General features: G+C 42.7%; 1 protein-coding gene across 2 annotated transcripts in view; it reads left to right on the forward strand.

Moving 5' to 3' along the window:
- The window catches only part of RCSD1 (RCSD domain containing 1), a 256,342-nt gene that overhangs the window by 234,090 nt on the left and 3,436 nt on the right, over window positions 1–18,816 (forward strand). The window lies entirely within an intron of this gene.

The following is an 18,816-nucleotide window of genomic DNA, read 5'->3' on the forward strand; positions in this document are numbered from 1 at the left end:
TGAAGAAGTGGAAGGTGGATAAGTTGTGATCACTTTATAGGGGCCTTGCTGGTTGTCGATAACATCTCAACTGATACCAAGGGTATCCATAAGTTATTTCTTGAATCCTATGATGTTCTCTTGATCTCTTGACATAGACTGACATTTCTGCTCCTTCTTTTCCGCTTGTGGTTTTGGTGAAGGATTTGTGTAAACCCCCATCAGAACTCCTTTTCAAAGACAATGGACCTGTTTTAATATGATGAGAGGCTTTTTCCTGTGATGCATACACTTATCGCACTGTGGTGCGCAGAAAGAAAAGGCATTTTAAGGGTTCATTTTCTTTACCTGTCTTGCTGTCACATCCAGAACAAAGACTTAAGTAGAGGAGCCATATTCTCAACATAGAGAAGATTATTTTTTAAATCTTGGCAGTTGAATCTCTGAAAATAAACCTCAAAGTTCAGAAAACCCCAAAGTAGGTTTAAGAGTAGCCAGAGTTAAAGATAAGGCCTCGTGTAGAGCCTTAATTATGCATCCTCTCTTGGACCAGACTGATGGAAAGCATTGGTCGTGTAAGAGACTTGAGATCTGCAACTATTAAAGGGGTAATGTCTCATTTCTTTATGTTTCATATAGCAGAGTCCGTTTTAGATTGTAGAAATGACAATATGCTTTCTGTATTTTATTTTTGATTTCTAATGATAACTCTATTTTCAAAAGTATTTCCAGATCCCGCTGGAATAATGAGAACATCTAGGTGGTTATGAATAATCACCATCCTGGGAGTGAGAGCAAGGTGGAATGGAAAACCAGGGAATTTTGTTTATTTGTATGTGTCTTCCTGTTCATCCAAGATTTCCAAGATTATACTTTGGCTCCAATGCCTGAATAAATAGCCAATTAATAAGAGACCTTAAACTATTTTCTTCTGAAATGAGAAGATACTTTCCTCCTAGGGAAATACTATCTTAGAAGACCTTCTTTGAAAACATTCAATTAGCCCCCTGAAATGTTTTGGATCTTCTATCCCTCCCCAACATCTTCCTGTTTTCCCTATATTAGCTATCCACGGTATAATTGTTAATAATCATATCTTCCTATTAGACCTATTAGACCTTTATATCTTATCACCTTATCCTACATGTATAGTGCAGGATCCCCTTCACAAGGATAAATGATGCTTTTCCTTATACCTCTCTATAGTGTTCAACATGCCTGGGTTTGATCATTTCTGGAAAAAAGTGCAGACATCGAAGGTTAAGCAGAGAATCCAGGAAGATATTTATCAAGGGTTGGTTTGCCTCTGCACCACATTGCGTGGTGCACAATCAACGCAACCCTTGAAATGCGATTTATCAAGCAACAGAAGTCCCCCTTGCGTGGCCCTGAGTGGCTTAATAAATCGGGAGCAACGCAGGGCAAATTGCTGGCTTGCACTAATATGCCCCTGGGAGGTGTTCCTTGGGTGTTGCGTGGGCATTCCCGCGCAACACCCATGGATTTTGACGCATACCCAGATTTACCATTACTGGTAGACTTGGGAATGCGCCAAAATGCTACGCCTTCCAAGGGGAGGCATAACCAGGAGAAATAGCTTCATTTCTGCTCGTTATTTCCTTTTTAGGTCTGGCCTGCTCTGCGAGGCTTTAGTAAGGGCTTTAAAACTGTGAACACACGCTTGTGCATGTGCTTATTTTTTCATCTCCCCCTAGTGGCCTTTGCATGCGTCTTTCTAAGAAAGACAGCATGCAATTGGCCCAAGGCGGGTGCATGTCCCGCCTTCTCTGGTCCTTGGCCTAGAGTCCTCGGTAGCGAGCAACAGCGCCATCTGTTTCCAATTATAGCGCCTGCTCTTGCGTTCGCGTTAATTGGAACAGATGGTGGTTGCGCTGGCCCTGGTGATCGCGGCGCTTTCACTTTCGCCGCCATCCTTGTTAATAATTGTAATTTATGTAAAAGACAGTGCAGTACTGATTAGCTTAACCCGCGCGGTATTTTTAGGTGTGCCATTCCTTCTGTAGGTGTATTTCACATCACTATTATGAATTCCTTCACGCTTCAATTGTCAAGGTACTTTCTTAACCCCTCCCACGCTGGTGACGGAACCGCTCCATCACCAGCCTCGGGTGGGCTGCGCTGGTGACTGAGAGGTTCCGTCACGGCCCGCTTGCTGCGCCTGTGCGGCGCGTTCTATTGAGCGGGCAGGGCCGTGACGGAACCGCTACGTCACAAACACAGCCTACCTGAGGCTCGTGACGGAGCGGTTCCGTCACCAGCGTGGGAGCGCCGCCGCCCCCTAGCGCTGCGGCGGAATTGCCGCCGCAGAGAAAGGGTTAAAGCCTGTTCTCCAACTCGGTTCGACTATTACATGCTGCTCATATTCTTTGCTGACATTTCACACAAAAGTCGCAATTTAACGCTCACAAAGTACATCTTCAAGAATACAATAGAGCGACGGAGTCACTCTCCCACCCATGGCTTACATCACGGGAGTCACATGTGAACAAGGAGGTGTTTTGTTTGCAAACTTCCAGATGAGCCCGTAAGAGTGGGAATCCCGTGTGTGCGGTACATGCCTCGCGCTCGAGGAGGTGACACCGGGCGGCGCCATGAGCAGACACCGCCGGAGCTCGGAGAGTGACAGGGGACCTGAGGAGGGCTTCAAATTCCGTGATTTGTGGGGTGCTGCAGTGCTTCAGGGGGCGTTCCCGTGACAGACAGCAGTCAGCAGTCCCCCACATCCTCCCGGAGCCAGCTATCCCTGAACAAGCAAAGCTAATCCTCCTTCAGGCTCCAGGCATTAAAGGTTCACTGCAAGGTCTGCAGTCAGCCAAACTTGAATGCCTCGCGCCGTAAGTGCGTGAGCCTACGGAGCTGTACGAAATGTTGAGCCTGGTTTTCACAACACCAGAGGTATTTATGTTTTACGAAACATTCTACTATATTACGATATTTTTTCAACGAAGAGAAATTGCTACTGTCTTCTGACTCACTCAGTTACACTAACGGTGTTGCACTTAAATATAAGTAGCTAAATAAGCAAATAGGCGCGGAAGGAACACATGGGGGTCGCGATTCAATGCTGAAATTTTAACGAAAGTGGTAGAGCAGTAGTTTTATTGTATGGGGAGTAAAGCACTGATTCATGGGGAGTTTATGATCCTGGAATTTTCTCCTACACGTTTGCGTTTAGAATGACACACTTGCCTTACTTTTGTTGAGCCTGACCAATGTGTCACTGTTTCTTTGTCATTGTCCGACATTACATGTGTGCACCATCAAAGTTATCATTTTTACTTAAATACTCCTTTTGAAGGTTATCTAATGAGCCCCAAGGGTGGGCAACTAAAAATGTTTCAAGTGTACTGATACTTTGGACTTCATATAAAATGTAATTTAGCAAATGGCGAACATGTGCTTACACGCCGGCAATGGCATGGTGAATCATTCCCATCACATCTTCTCCAATTTAGCTCTATTGTGCAGTACTGAACTTTTAAAAACTTTGAAGATATTAATTTTACCTTACAAGTAGAATTTTGCATCAGAGATGGGAGGATATATGTGGCCTATTGATTACAGCCCAAAGACCTAGATTCAAATCCTGCCCTTGATGTTTGACTTAACATTGTGTGATTCTAGGCAAATCGGCCTAATCTCCCTATTCCTAAAATGTGCTATATACTGCAAGCAGACCAGACAACTCTTTAACTCTTTTCAGATGCTGTTTTGCAAAGCAAAGCTTACATTGGTGCAGAGTACAGTTACTCGACGGACGCAGCGACCGCACTCCCCTGCTGTGTTTGATTCCACAATGAATCTATCTGGGTGTGCACAAGTTACTCCAGCACCTGCTGTCGTTGGGTGCCAGCTGCAATGCAGATAATGAATGAACCCAAGATTTGGAGTGGTGCACCACCTGTTAATGAAGATAGTTTGTCAATAAGTCATATAGTCTTGATTAGGTTGTCTTAATGAATCCTTTATTTTCATAAGAATCCAAATACAGAAAATTGCCAGCCAACGCGTTTCGTTTCTATACAATGAACTTCTTCAGGGCATAGAGTGATGTACGGTCCTGAGAGAGAATGCACATGTACAGTATGGCTGCTTGGGCCTCCTTGATAAGGGCCAGCATGCGATGAATCTGGTGTAGAACTAGCAGCAGCCGTCAGCTCCGTTTGTTAACTTACATTGACACCTGCACAACTTGCAGATTCTAACACAGACAAGATCTTGAAATAAAAGGATACTGTGATCGAGTGAGGGCCCAACAAATACAGTATACGCGGATTTTCTCCAGCAAATAGTTTCTAGTTTAATTATTTATTTACATGATTCGTCGTTCGAAATGAAGCGTGAAAATTCGGTACAGTGCTATTCCTTTGAGGCCATTTAGGTCTCAAATGGAAAATCTGCAGAGGTTTCCATGAAACCATACTTTTAACAATGAGCCTTGTCTGACTGACGCAGTATACCCACACTAATGTAGCGCGTGCCACAATGTTTCTTCCTACTGCAATCTGGCCGGCAAGATCACTGAGGCCCCAGACAGCATTTGATTTCCTGCATTGAAAAAGACAACAGGGATGCTGTAAGCCCTTTGTTTATGGTTAAGGTGAGAAGCTTATTTACATGTGGCCTACAGTGCATGCAGCTAAGCTCCAATGACAGAAATGTACAGTAGCCTCGCCCTGAGTTCACAGTGCAGATCAGTTGTGCCGTATTTAGTGCTTTATAACACAACCTTTAACAGTCTGTAATGCACTATTCATTTGTGGAGGCAACACAAAGTCAGCACCTCTAAAATTAGTAAACTAAACAAAGTATGCTACAGGTGTTTCTCGTTGTTTCTTTACTTGCCCGACACTACTGTTTAGTAGTCTGTGAGGCAAACTAAATGTCGCTCACGACGGGCATGTGACAATAGATCTGCGGCTTAAAAGTGTCCACAGAGTTCTGCCAACTTCCCTCAATCAAAGCATATATGGATGGATTTCAAGCCCTGTACCTTGTATGAGGAAAGAAAGGAAAACAATCACTTGTAGGCATCAAAAGATCCTTTCTTTGGTTTTCGTCCTGTCAAAGGGTGTCTGGTTTGTGATGGATCCCTGCCGGCCTTTGCTAAACAGGTTATACCTCCTCAGTTCTTGGTTTCTGGTTTCACACATCAGATTCATGCGTGTTCTGCCGTTTGGATGAAGCCTCTCTAGCCGGACTCTTGTCACTAGCACATGTAAAGAAAGGGCATTTGAGTCAGAATGTGGGACATTCTCAGTCTGACTAGAGAAACACAAAGTTTAAAAAAAGACAAATATTCAAAATAAATACAAAATCCCATTTACGGTTAATTTCTGAGAGGATGGCTGTAGTGTGTGCAGCGAGTTGAGAGATGTGTGAATTTGTACAAGCTGCAGGGGCCCAAAAGTTTTCTTAACACCTTAAGTGCTGCGCCTATTCCAACGACCGACGGCACCACTACCTCGGGAGTGCTGCCATCGGCCGTTGGACGTTCCAACTGCACCTGCGCAATGGAACGTTCAGCACTGGAGCTGGACGTTCCATAGCTGCTAAGGTGTTAAGAGTACCCATAACCTGCACTGCTGAATGTTGGTTTGGAGAATTCTCCAGGTTCTCTTTAATCTCTGCTTTCTCTCTTTGCCACTCTTTCTTTTCCCCCTATTTTCTTTTCCTATTTACTCTCTCTTGCTCTGGGTCAAAGTATGGTAATAAAAGTGGTCCTCATAAATGAGTGTGAGTGCCCACCGCCTTGTCATTCTGCCATCGGAATCTGGCATCTGTTGATTCTCCCCTAGTGTCTGTCCGCTGCTCATGTTCTAATTAAATAACTGTTTTCCAACCTCCACTCCCCCATTATTTATGTCACGCTCCCCCATAACAATTTTTTTTATAACAAACAAGTATGAGAACAGGCAGGAATAAGATGCCAGCAGTGTAAGTACAAAAAAACTAGAATAATAATAATAATAATAATCCACATTTGTAAAGCGCACAATCGCCCGTTAGGGTCTCTAGGCGCTGGGGGCCATCGGGAAGATTAAGCAAGCTATTGCCCAGAGTCACATGGTGCTGGGCTAATCTGCCGCCGGTGCCGGGGATCGAACCGTGATCCCCAGATTCCGGAGTCAGTCAATCTTTTTTTAATCAGGTTGTTCAGTTGTAATGTCCTCTTGGTTTGTATAAAGGTAACAAAAATGCTTAACACTTTTTATTATAACTTTTCGACATGATGCACAGCAGCCACAATGCTCTACAACATAGCCAAAAGTTCAAGTTAAACACATAAGGTCCCAAAGGCAAGACCTATTGGATATGCCAATGCTTGTTCTATATTTGCTGCAGTACACATAGAAAGAGGAAAATGCCTTTGGGGATTGTTTTTGTACAGGAAGGTGCCCCTTCCTGGACAAAAACAATCCTCCCTACAACACAGGCACCCTTGCACCATGGTGAAAGTGTGCTTGCGCTGGCATTAGGCAGCACATTGTGCACCAGCTCTGGGGAAAGGTAGGAATGCGCTGTATTGTGATAAAAACATCCCATTCCTGCCCTTTCTCTGCAATGAGTGCAGCAAAGTGACTTGCTGTGGTACTATTTGATACATGTGGCCCTTAGGGCTAAGTGCACTTCAGAAATGCCTATGGATCCCAGCTGCCTCTTCTGTTCATCTTCTGTCTCAGACCACTAATGGCTCTGTTAATGGGGAGGGGTCTTTAATTCGCCTTTGTAGATGGGTCACACTCAGACTTCTTTGTGTATCATTGTTTCTCCAAAGCACCAGAAGGCTGTGTGATATAGGAGAATGGCAAAGGATCTAATAGGCAGAAACTTAAAGCTACAGTGACTGAGGTTACATTGCCTGGGTCATGCCTTTACCTTAAATGCATGTCCATGAGACAGTCCATTGTCTATTCGTTGGTTGTAAAATGATTCTTCTGCAAAAAAAAAAATAATTTGAGAGTTATATTCAATGACAATTTCAGGATTAAGTTGTGCTGTAGTGTTCCATCTGGCCAGCTGAGCTCCATCCCTTACCTTTCATCCTGGGAACCAATTCAGGTACTGACGCGAGATTGATAAATTTAAAGATGGATTATGCAAACTCATTATTCAAAGGTCTTCTGAAGGCAGAAGTTTGGCCAGTATTCCTCCTGGTCTCTTGAGTTATAAATACAGCAAAGGAGACTGCTACACCTTTGTACAAAGAAATTGACAAGTTTCTCTTATGTCGACACATAAGAAGGTTACAAAGATTTTTACCATATCAAGGAAAATGGCAATTTTCCTGCTGCAGTCTGATTAAAAGGCAATTTCTGATGCCTTTCAGTATAAGCTATGTATCAAAAAAAGGAAGGGGGCCCTCTTCTCACCTTATTTGAAATCTATCTTTTAAAGCGACTGAATAAACACATTCATTAAATCCAGTCTAGTATATTTATTTATACCTTTTACTTATTTGTTTTTTTAGAAAAGAATTTTCAATTGACAAAGAGGAATACACATGTCAAACCGTGATTACATTCCTATTTAGCAAAATACATTAAAAAAAATATACAAGAAATTATATTCACAAACGACTCAAAAAACGTAAATACATCCAACAAAACATAACAATTCATCATTTTATAAATTATGAAGTTCAATAAATCAGTTATTTAATTCCAATTACTAAACAGAATTAGATTTTGAAGCAAGAGTGACAAATGTCCATTTCAATCAATCAAAGACCGGCATAAAATGCGATATTTTGCTCTTGATGGATATAGGCAATAGATTGTTAAACGGTCCAGCCCTCCCTCAGCCCCACCACGGACCTAACTCCCTCTTTTTTGCTTTCGGTATAAGCTGACAAACCATAAGTTGTCCCTCTCAATCACGGACCGAGTTACAATTAGTATTTTATCAATATTTGTTTAGCCTCCTTGCATGCATCATCTTGCCCCATTCGTTTAATGGAAAAACGTCTTGAAGCATGTGCCCCTCACAGTGAGTCCCTTTGCTAAGGTAATCAAAATGTACTGTTGGCTCCTCCACCCTAATTTAACGAATAGGGTGGTGGATGGGTAAAGCTGCCTAAGGTAAAAATTATTGTCATCTATACAGTTCTTTTGCTTTATCGCTTGGTTATCACTATATTGGTATCATACAAATATAATTAAAGATTTTGTAGCCGATATATATTATTGACGTTTTTCTAGTGGAAGGATCAATTCACTAGAATCATTTATCCCCCGAGCATTCACCAGTTTCAAAAAACAATGTAAACCTTTCTAATTGATGATACAAGTCATTTGTGATTAAATTATTGTGTATGTTTAAAAAAGGGAATTTTGGTTCACGCCGAAATGTAAATCCCATAATATCCTATGGAATTTATATTTTCAACGGACAGAATGTCCGTCACCGTTGTGACAGAGTAACCCGTCCGCCAAATTTCTAAATCCGGCCCAGAGTCTGGTCCAAACCCACAGAGGCTTCCATATATTCTAGGTACATAGGTCCATGGTACTGTGCATAGTGTCTTCAGTGGACCTCCAACAACTCTTGCTGAGAAAATCTTCCCCACATTCTCTTTTGCATGTCAGCACAGCACAGCCGATCTTATGTCACCCAAGTAGCGTCTATGGATGCTCTTATGCTAAAAGACACACAAATTCACAGGATGTTCTTTGCCATTTGAGTCCCATGATGCAGTTGTTGACTCTGGCCTAAGGTCTCCATTTCCATTCGCTGTATATACTACTCAAAAGTTCAACATATAAAGATGACTGTTCACATGAGGAACAGGGTCAAGACTGATTTGGCTGGGTCCAAATTGGGGTGGCATAATGAGCAAACGAACGATGGATTAAACCCACATATGTGACTGGGTGTGAGTGGTTGAAAAGTTTCAGCACTCAAATCAAATCAGTAATTTATATAGCGCGCTACATACCCAGAGGGTCTCAAGGCGCTTGGAGAAGGGTGGGGAATTACTTGTCGAATATCCAGGTTTTAAGTTGCTTTCTGAATGCTAGGTGGTTCTGAGTGAGGCGAAGGTGAATGGGAAGTGAGTTCCAGGTTTTAGCCGCTAGGTAGGAGAAGGATCTTCCACCCATGGTGGTTTTGTTGATGCGAGGTACAGCAGCAAGGGCTTGGTGGGAGGAGCATAGCTGGCGGGAGGGGGTGTAGAAGGAAAGTCGTGTGTTGAGGCATTCGGGTCCAAGTTCGTAAAGTGCTTTGTGTGTGTGGGTTAGAAGGCGGAATGTTATCCTCTTATTGATGGGGAGCCAGTGGAGGTTTTTCAGGTGACCAGAAATGTGATCTTTACGCGGAATGTCTAGTATGAGTCTGGCTGATGCGTTCTGGATGCGTTGGAGTTTTTTCTGAAGTTTTGCGGTGGTACCGGCGTAAAGGGTGTTTCCGTAGTCCAGGCGGCTTGTAACCAGTGCGTGGGTGACCGTTTTTCTGGTTTCAGTGGGGATCCAGCGAAATGTTTTTTTGAGCATGCGAAGAATGTTGAAGCAAGATGAAGAAACGGCGTTGACTTGTCTGGTCATCGAGAGTGAGGAGTCCAGAATGACGCCGAGGTTCCGTGCGTGGTCTGTTGGGATAGGTGCTTTTCCAAGGGACTCTGGCCACCACGAGTCGCCCCAGGCGGAGGGGCAGGTACCTAAGATAAGGACTTCTGTTTTGTCGGAATTTAGTTTCAGGCGGCTGTGCTTCATCCACTCGGCTACTTCTCTCATTCCTTTATGTAGGTTGGTTTTGGCGGTGTTAGGGTCTTTGGTGAGTGAGAGGATCAGTTGAGTGTCATCAGCGTAGGAGATGATGTTGAGGTTGTGTTGACGTGCGATGGCCGCGAGGGGGCTCATGTATACGTTGAAGAGGGTGGGGCTGAGTGAAGATCCTTGTGGCACGCCGCAAATGACTTCAGTGGCCTCTGATTTGAATGGTGGGAGGCGGACTCTCTGAGTTCTTCCGGCAAGGAACGAGGTGATCCACTCCAGTGCTTTTCCTTGAATTTCAATGTTTCTGAGGCGTTGTAATAGGGTGCTATGACAAACTGTGTCGAAGGCTGCGGAGAGGTCAAGGAGGATGAGGGCGACTGTGTCTCCATTGTCCAGTAGAGTTCGAATGTCATCTGTTGCTGCGATGAGTGCGGTCTCAGTGCTGTGTTTTGCTCGGAAGCCGGACTGTGAGGAGTCGAGGGATTTGTTGGTTTCGAGGAAGGCGGCGAGCTGGTTGTTGACAGCGTTCTCAATGACTTTGGCCGGGAAAGGAAGGAGCGAGATGGGGCGGTAGTTTTTGAGTTCGGTGGGGTCAGCTGTGGTTTTTTTCAGAAGGGCGCTGAGTTCGGCGTGTTTCCAGCTATCTGGGAAGGTGGCGGAGTTGAGGGAGCAGTTGATGACATCTCGGAGGTGGGGTGCGATGATGGAATCTGCTTTGTTGAAGATGTAGTGAGGGCATGGGTCTGTGGGGGATCCTGAGTGGATGGAGTTCATCAGGCGGATGGTATCCTCAGTGGAGATTGGGTTCCAGTCATTAAGGATGTTCAAGGGGGGTGAAGGTGTGGCAGAATGTTGAGTGGGTTGGTCTCCGGGTTGGTTGTCGAAGCTGTTGTGGATGTCTGCGATTTTGTCATGGAAGAACGAAGCTAGGGAGTCGCAGAGGGCTTGAGAGGGAGTGATGTTGTTGGAGTTGGCAGTGGGGTTGGTGAACTCTTTGACGATGGTGAATAATTCCTTGTTGTTGTGGGCGTTGTTGTCAAGTCGGTCTTTGAAAGCGGCTTTCTTGGCAGTTCGGATCAGTTGGTGGTGTATGCGGGAGGCGTTTTTTGAAGGCGTCTCTGGTGCTGGTGTTTGGGTCTTTTTTCCAGGCCTCCTCAAGAGAGCAACAGAGTTTCTTGGATTTCTTGAGATCATTGTTGAACCAGGGGGCGTTTTTGTTGTCTTGTTTGATGTGACGTTTTTTCAGGGGTGCTAGGTTGTCGGCGCTGTTGGTTAGCCATTGAGTGAGGTTAGTGGCTGCTTGGTTGGGGTTCGAAGAGTGGGCAGGGGGGTCCGTCATCATCTTGTTATGTTTGCTTACTCAAAAGTTCCACAGTGCAGCAACCGTATGTTGGAGAAACAAACATTTCTTCAAAATCTTAAATGTGACTGCAACATTACATTTCTTTCTAGCCCGGGTTAGTTAGTGGAGAAAAGAAGCGTTATTGTTTTCTGGAATAGACCGCCGAAGTTGAAAGGCCTCCACAGAATAAGGACAGAAGCCACTCGGATTTTGGCCACTGAAAAGACCAGAGCATGAAGGACGTTAATAATATGGCTGGAGTAATCTTTTTGAACCTCTTCACTGAATTTGACAAAGAGATCCATTTTATTCTACTGGAGCACTTTAAAGAAATATGCATTGACGGTACAGTCAATGTAGGCCCTCTTGTCTTCCATCATTAGGTGTTTTGGTTGTAACTCTGGGCCATATGTATCACAATGTTATTTTGAGATTCTCAAATAGTGATTTTTTGCGAATCGCTATTTGAGAATCGCAAAACGCTATGTATGTAAGATTTGCAAATAATTTTGTGAATCCTACATATTCCTTAATTGTGAATCGCAAATTGCGATTCGCAATTAAGGAATACCTTCCAATTCATTTCTATGGGCCTAGAGGCCCATAGGAATGAATGAGAAGACATTCTCAATTTGCGATTCTCAATTTGAGAATCACAAATTGAGAATGCAATTTCAAGGGTAAAAGATACCCTGTTTCACCCCTGAAATGTGCAAGTGTGCACATTTGGCACACATACATGCCCTAAGGGCATGTATGTGCGCCACATGGCACTTTGAAAAATGCAAAAAAGTGAATTTTTCTAAAAAATCGCAAATTACCACCAACTTGAAGTTGGTGGTAATTTGTGATTCCTTAAGGCCAAATTGCACCTTTTCTGTGCTTCTTACATTGCATTTATGGAATCACAATTTGTGATTCCTTAAGTGCAATCGCAAAATAGAGAATCGCAAATTTTGCGATTCCTTATTTTGCAAAGCAGTTTTTCTTTCATACATACTACTAAGCTCAATTGCGATCGCAAATGCCGACATTCTGCTAATTTTGGCATTTGCAATCACAATTTGGAATGATACATATGGCCCATACTTTCCTAAGCAGCCGATACCCCAAACATCATCCTCTTGAATAATCAGTTGCCAGCTTTCCTGACCAATCAATGATAAAAATAAAATACAATATGTTGGGAAGCATAAAGTTTGTCTAGAGTTTAATGCAAAATAGCAAGTAGCACAGCATAAGATCAAAGACAATTGTCATTCCAGCTGGCCAGGACTTTCACTAGAAAATGGTCAGTGAGCTCAAATTCATAGAAAATTAGACCTATATATAATATAATGTGCACTACATGTACTTTTTTGAGTTTTCTGCTGCTATTTGAATGTAACAATAATGAATTAGCCGGTTTAACACTATATTGCACTTTTTTGCACTTTGTACTTTCTATTTAACTACTAAGCGTATGCTGCTTATACCTGGAATGGTTCCAGTATTATTGCTCTGTTCATATTTGAAATGATTTTATTATTGCACTATTTTGCACTTTTTTCATACAATGGTTTTATATACTGTGTTGTGCACCTATGTGGCCCCTTTATCAAATCTAACAGAGATGAACATAATATTAATAATTTTAGCCAAACTTATTTATTAGGGCACTTGCCCTTTATTGTTGCTGCTGTATCTTTAATATTCTAGATTTACTCGTCATGACCCCTTTGATCAAGCTTTCAAATCGGAGTTTGTAATTTTCTCACACAGTGGAGAATGGATGAGCTTTCTCATTGAGAATAATTTAATTGAACTGCATATCATAGGTACGTTCTTTTCTGTTACAATTAATATAAATGATGTTTGACTATTGCCTATTCGGAATACTATGTAAAGATTGGCGTAGTATGTTCTTTATGTTCATGATAGAAAGAAGGTGGAGCCAGAAGGGGATGTTCATAGTATTTAAATCGTGTTTCTCTCTGGGTATGTCATTGATCAAGTCTGGGTTTCCCGGACAAAACACGTCATGCGGCTACCCATCTTTGGAATAAAGGCACTTTAATTTCGCACCATCCCTCGTTGTAGTCTGTACCTGTTTTCATGTTTGCCTTTGGGTTCACGTACCTCAGGACTGTGGAGTTCAATATATATATATATATTACCTACTGGCGATAGCCAGTAGGTATATATAGTTAGGATTTTTTCTCTATGGAACTTTTGAAAATTCTATGTCTAATAACTTTGGCGTTTGTGGACGGAATCGGCTGAAATTTTCAGGAAAATGGCACATTTTGTTTCTGAGCAGCCCCTGAAAATTTGGGGGGGTTTCGTCAAGGGGGGGGCCGAGAAAAAAGGGGGGTCCCAAAACGCGTTTTTCCCATTCATTTTTCCATAGGGCGTTTGGCCTCACTTTTAGCTCGAACGGCTGAATGGATTCACACGAAACTTGGCAAAATTGTAGGGACTGTTAGCCCGATGTGCCTTTGCTGGGTCTCAATATATGTGCTCCAGTGGATTTTGAGAAATTAACGTTTTAAAAAACAGATATATCTGTGACAGTGTCCCGGATAGCGAACCAGTTCGTGTACTTTTCGCGTAACGGAGCTTTGCGAAGCGAAGCTGATTGGCTCTCCGGTGTCTGTCAACATTCTAAACAGTCCGGAGCGGCTGCCATCTTGTCTCTCGGTAGGATCGAGAGACAAGAGGAGGCCAAAACGAAGGGGGAAATGAAGGAAAGCGGGCAAGGTAGACCCCTTCTGACCCCCTAGGATTGATGAGGGGGATATTAAAGTGCCCCGCAGGGCCCAAAAAAAAATTTGGTGATTTTTCGTCGTAGAGGCGCGTCTCGGTACGCGAATCGGGCAGCTAACCGGCAGCGTAACGGGAGTCTGAGGAGAAGCTGATTGGCTGTCAACATTGTAAACAGTCCGGAGCGGCCGCCATCTTGTCTCTCGGTAGGATCGAGAGACAAGAGGTGGTGAAAAACGAAGGGGGAAATGAAGGAAAGGGGGCAAGGTAGACCCCTCCTGACCCCCTAGGATTGATGAGGGGATATTAAAGTGCCCCGCGAAGCAAAAAAAAAAATTTGAAAAAAATTGCGATTTTTCGCCGTAGAGGCGCGTCCCGGTACCCGAACCGGGCAGCTAACTGGGTAGCTTACCGGCAGCGTAACGGGAGTCTGAGGAGAAGCTGATTGGCTGTCAACATTGTAAACAGTCCGGAGCGGCCGCCATCTTGTCTCTCGGTAGGATCGAGAGACAAGAGGTGGAAAAAAAAAGGTGGAAATGAAGGAAAGGGGTAAGGTAGACCCCTCCTGACCCCCTAGGATTGATGAGGGGGCTATTAAAGTTCCCCGCGGGGCAAAAGAAAAAAAAGAATTGGGATTTTTCGCAGTAGAGGCGCTTCCCAGCTAACCGGCAGCGTAGCGGGAGTCCGACATCTTGTGTTTTTGGAGCGTCCGGTTTGCATACCGGGTAGCGTTCCGGTAAGCGTAACAAGGGGAAAACCAAGAGAAACAGTAAAATAAAATTTAAAGGAATAGATTTCCACCAAACTTGGCAAAATTGTAGGGACTGTTTGTTTGATGTGCCTTTGCAAGGCCTCAAGATATGTGCACGTGTGGATTTTGTCTAATTAAGGTTAAAAAAATATATATATATCCGTAAGCGTGCTCCGGCGCGCTTACGTTACGGGTTTTGTTTGCGCTGCAGAGACGATATGTCACATTTATGCGACGCGTCATGAGGCGTCGCACGTGGCTACGTGATACGTCACGTAATAAAGAATATATTTTACAGCTATAGATATTAGCTTTTAAAAAACCAATGAAATTCACTGAAAAAACCATAGGTTATAGACCATATATAGTTAGGGATTAGCATTTACAAAACCTTATTTTACTCGCACAAAACCATAGAAATTCGCATATATAGTTAGTTGCAATAACTATATATCGCGCACCCGCAATCCACTGCTGATGATGTCACATATTACATCATTCATGACATGGTCAGTGACATCACTGATGACATCACTGATGACATCTCAAATGACATCTCAAATGACATCACTGATGACATCTCAAATGACATCACTGATGACATCACTGATGACATCTCATTTGACATTACTGATCACATCACTGATAATATCATTCATGTGATAATACGATGAACCTCTTCAGACTCTAATATAACCTTAGATACAATCAGAGTAAACAGACACTCACAGATTGTCACTCATCCATGGAGTTACTCATACATCTAGTCAGTCATGAAAAGAATCAACCACTCCTCCATTTCCTCAACTATACAGTTATACACACCTTACTTATTCAAACATATACTAACACATATTTACTCTCTTATACAATCCCTGATACAAGTTCACAATGATCCATACAGCCACTCACACATTCACTGGCTCTTATGCACAGTTATTTATATATGTCAACTCTCACATGTACTGTGTTTTACATATGTACTTACTTTGACATGTAGCAAATACACTCATGCAGACAGTCAACCGCCCATACAGCTGTTTCCACATGCACTTTTGAACCCATACATATAGTGAATCAACTACTCACACATCTATGCACAGAGTCACACACCTCCCACTCAGTCTCCCATACAAATACTTGGGCAACCAATCAATAACCCATATAGTTACTCATATAGTTACTGATCAACACATGCAGCATCTTATACAACAACAGACATACTGATGCACACATTCAGACAGTTTAGTCACTAACCCATGCACTCAGTGAGACACATTTAATCATTTAATTATACAGTCAGTCATGCACCTACTAAATCCTTCATCCAGACACTTATACATCCACTCATTCTTTAATATGTAAGACATATTTTAACTTTACAGAAACTTACAGTCACTGGATGATGTCATCAGTGATGTCATCAGTGATGTCACTGACCATGTCATGAATGATGTCATATGTGACATCATCAGCAGTGGATTGCGGGTGCGCAATATATAGTTATTGCAACTAACTATATATGCGAATTTCTATGGTTTTGTGCGAGTTAAATAAGGTTTTGTAAATGCTAATCCCTAACTATATATGGTCTATAACCTATGGTTTTTTCAGTGAATATATATATATATATATATATATATATATCAATATCAATCAAATCATTGAAGCAACGCCCATCGGGGCGGGAGTAAACAAATTGAATAAAAGAATGCACTCTTTGAGAATGGTTTCCCTATGCCTCTGAAAAGCCACTGAAGAAAGGACTTTCCGTCCTGAAACGCGTCTGGCACTATTTGGAAAGATGTTTATTACTGCTCCAGTGGAATGTCTTTTGCTGGCAAGATGCTATTAAAGAATGAGAGAGCCGAATTCAAGTGTTCGTGTGGTTCCTTCTGAAAAGTTGGGTTCTGCAATGATTTGATATATACATATATATGCTTTTTCACAATACAAGTCAATGGAGCTCAATCACGTGACAGAAACTTGTTACTCTCAGTGAAAACATATCTACTGAGCAGATGGCCGGACCATCTCCAAAAGGAAAAGCTGGAAGTTCTTGTGGAGAAGATATAATTCATATATGCAATGCTAGGTTCAGTATTCTGCTGCCAAATGCCAAGTTTGAAATCGGAATTACTCTGCTAGGAAATATGCAAAGGTACACCCCTAAGCCCTGTTGCTTTCGACCGACGAGAGGCATGTAAATTAGCAAGCATACTCAATGCCACAGGAAGCTTCAAACAACTATAAAATGACTTGGCGATACATTCTGAGTTACGTACGCGATTACTAACATTATATTACATAGAAGTATATGAACATGATACAGCAAGATTTAGGTTTTCACACTAATGACCACACAGTAGTAAATGGGACCTAAGATTTCAGAGCTGTATGTCAACAAGATTCGAATTCTGGGAAAGACATTCTCTGGCCAAGCAGAATGGGAGACACTCCCTGTACACTTCTGCAAGATAATCTCGTGAGTGTGGTACTTGATTTTATGCTATGTTAGTCGCATTTTTAAAGCACAATCTGTTACCCAAAGGTGTCCTGGCGCTATCTACAAACCTCTCACTGAAGCGCACTTAGGAATCCGGAAACTATACGCCAAAAAGCCAGGTTTTTAAAGCTTTCCTGAATGCCAGAAAATGTGTACTATTTCTAATATGGAATGGGAGGGCTTTCCATGCCTTGGCTGCACCATCCAAAAAACTACTACCTCCCCAGCTGGCTTTTTTTGAAGAAGGGACTGTTACGAATTTCGCTCCCTTGGAACGAAGTGGTCTTTTAGGGACATAGCACTAGAACTGCTGCGTCAGGTGGTCAGGACCTAAACCCTGAAGGGCCTTGTAGACAGTACAAAGTGATTTGAACTGCACCCATTTCTTGACTGGTAGCCAGTGTTGTCTTCTAATATCCCCGGAGATCAGGGCAAATTAAGCAGTCCCGGTGAGCAGTCTAGTGGCCGCATTCTGAAGAATTCTGTAGATCCTTGTCTTACCTTGAAACTGCAAATGAACACTGTCTGCAGAGCCAGTTTTCAGTTTCTGTTTGTCTTTAGGCAAGCTTCAATTTTTCTCCCAACAGAACTGCATGCCCAGGTTGTAGGACCCCTCTATATTGCCAAGTATATGTTAACGTAACATTCTCAGTTTAAGTTTGCCCTCTTCTGCCCTGACAAAATTAAAGTGTAGACAAAACACTACTGGGCATTTGATTTATCACCTGAGTAAGAGTCCTTCACATAAAGAAATTGGTGGGTGGTGTCTGATGTCTTTGTCTTATTGTTTGATTCACAATCCATTTCATGAACCTGCCTCTTAGGTGTGAAGTAATGTTTCTCATTATATGCTCCAATTAGGTCCCACTAGTTAGGCAACATGCTGCTCGTGAAGCCACCAAGAGTCAAGCACAACTAATTATTTTAGGGATCTCTGAGAGCTGCATGGGTGTGCTATCACTCCCCATTTAGTCTTCAGGAAAGACTTGAAGACTATATTATGTTAGTTCTTCGTCTTTCCCATGCTTTGCATGTGTTCAGTTCTGTCTAGAGAAGTGTTCTTGGTGCAGAGAATAGTCACACAGCTGATGCCAAGGCTGACAGTGGTTTATTGTAAGGAGGAAGGGTTGTTTACCAGCAGGTCTTTAGAGATTCTGGAAAAGGCACCTCACCCACAACTTATCGTGGCATACTTCATCATAGGTGACCAATTCACACCAAGATAGGTAAGTACCACTCTGGTGGACTCAACCTATGACAGGAGTTTCTTCATGAGTATTTTCTGGAATAAAGCAGGAGTCCAGTTCAATAAAAATATCACATTTATTTCCCACACAAGTTTAATGTATTCTTTGAGAACCTTGGATATGGTTAAAAAAGGTCAGGGTAATGGTAGAACTGCAATGTTTCTAAACCCCTTATAAATGAAGCCAACATGTTTTGGCCGTATTCAAAGCCCATTCAGGTCAGCAACCTTCTTCACGACTCCTATGCTCACTGCCTTCTTAAACAAACATCCCATGCACACAAATGAGGCCTTACTCTCTCCTACCTTTAATATTTCTACTTTTAGGAGCACTCCTACTTAGTTTGGATTCAGGATTGCCTAGTCAGTGCAGAGGCACTTCCTCTGTAGTCACTCTTTCATCCTGAGGTAAATGGTGCTAGTTTTAGGTAGGTCTTTCCCACCTGCTGGTCACCTTTGGGTGATTCTGGGTATTACAAGTATGCAGATTAATCAAACAACATTGCGGTCCTCATC

This window comes from Lissotriton vulgaris, chromosome 8, assembly GCF_964263255.1.
Source record: "Lissotriton vulgaris chromosome 8, aLisVul1.2, whole genome shotgun sequence".
Taxonomy (NCBI): domain Eukaryota; kingdom Metazoa; phylum Chordata; class Amphibia; order Caudata; family Salamandridae; genus Lissotriton; species Lissotriton vulgaris.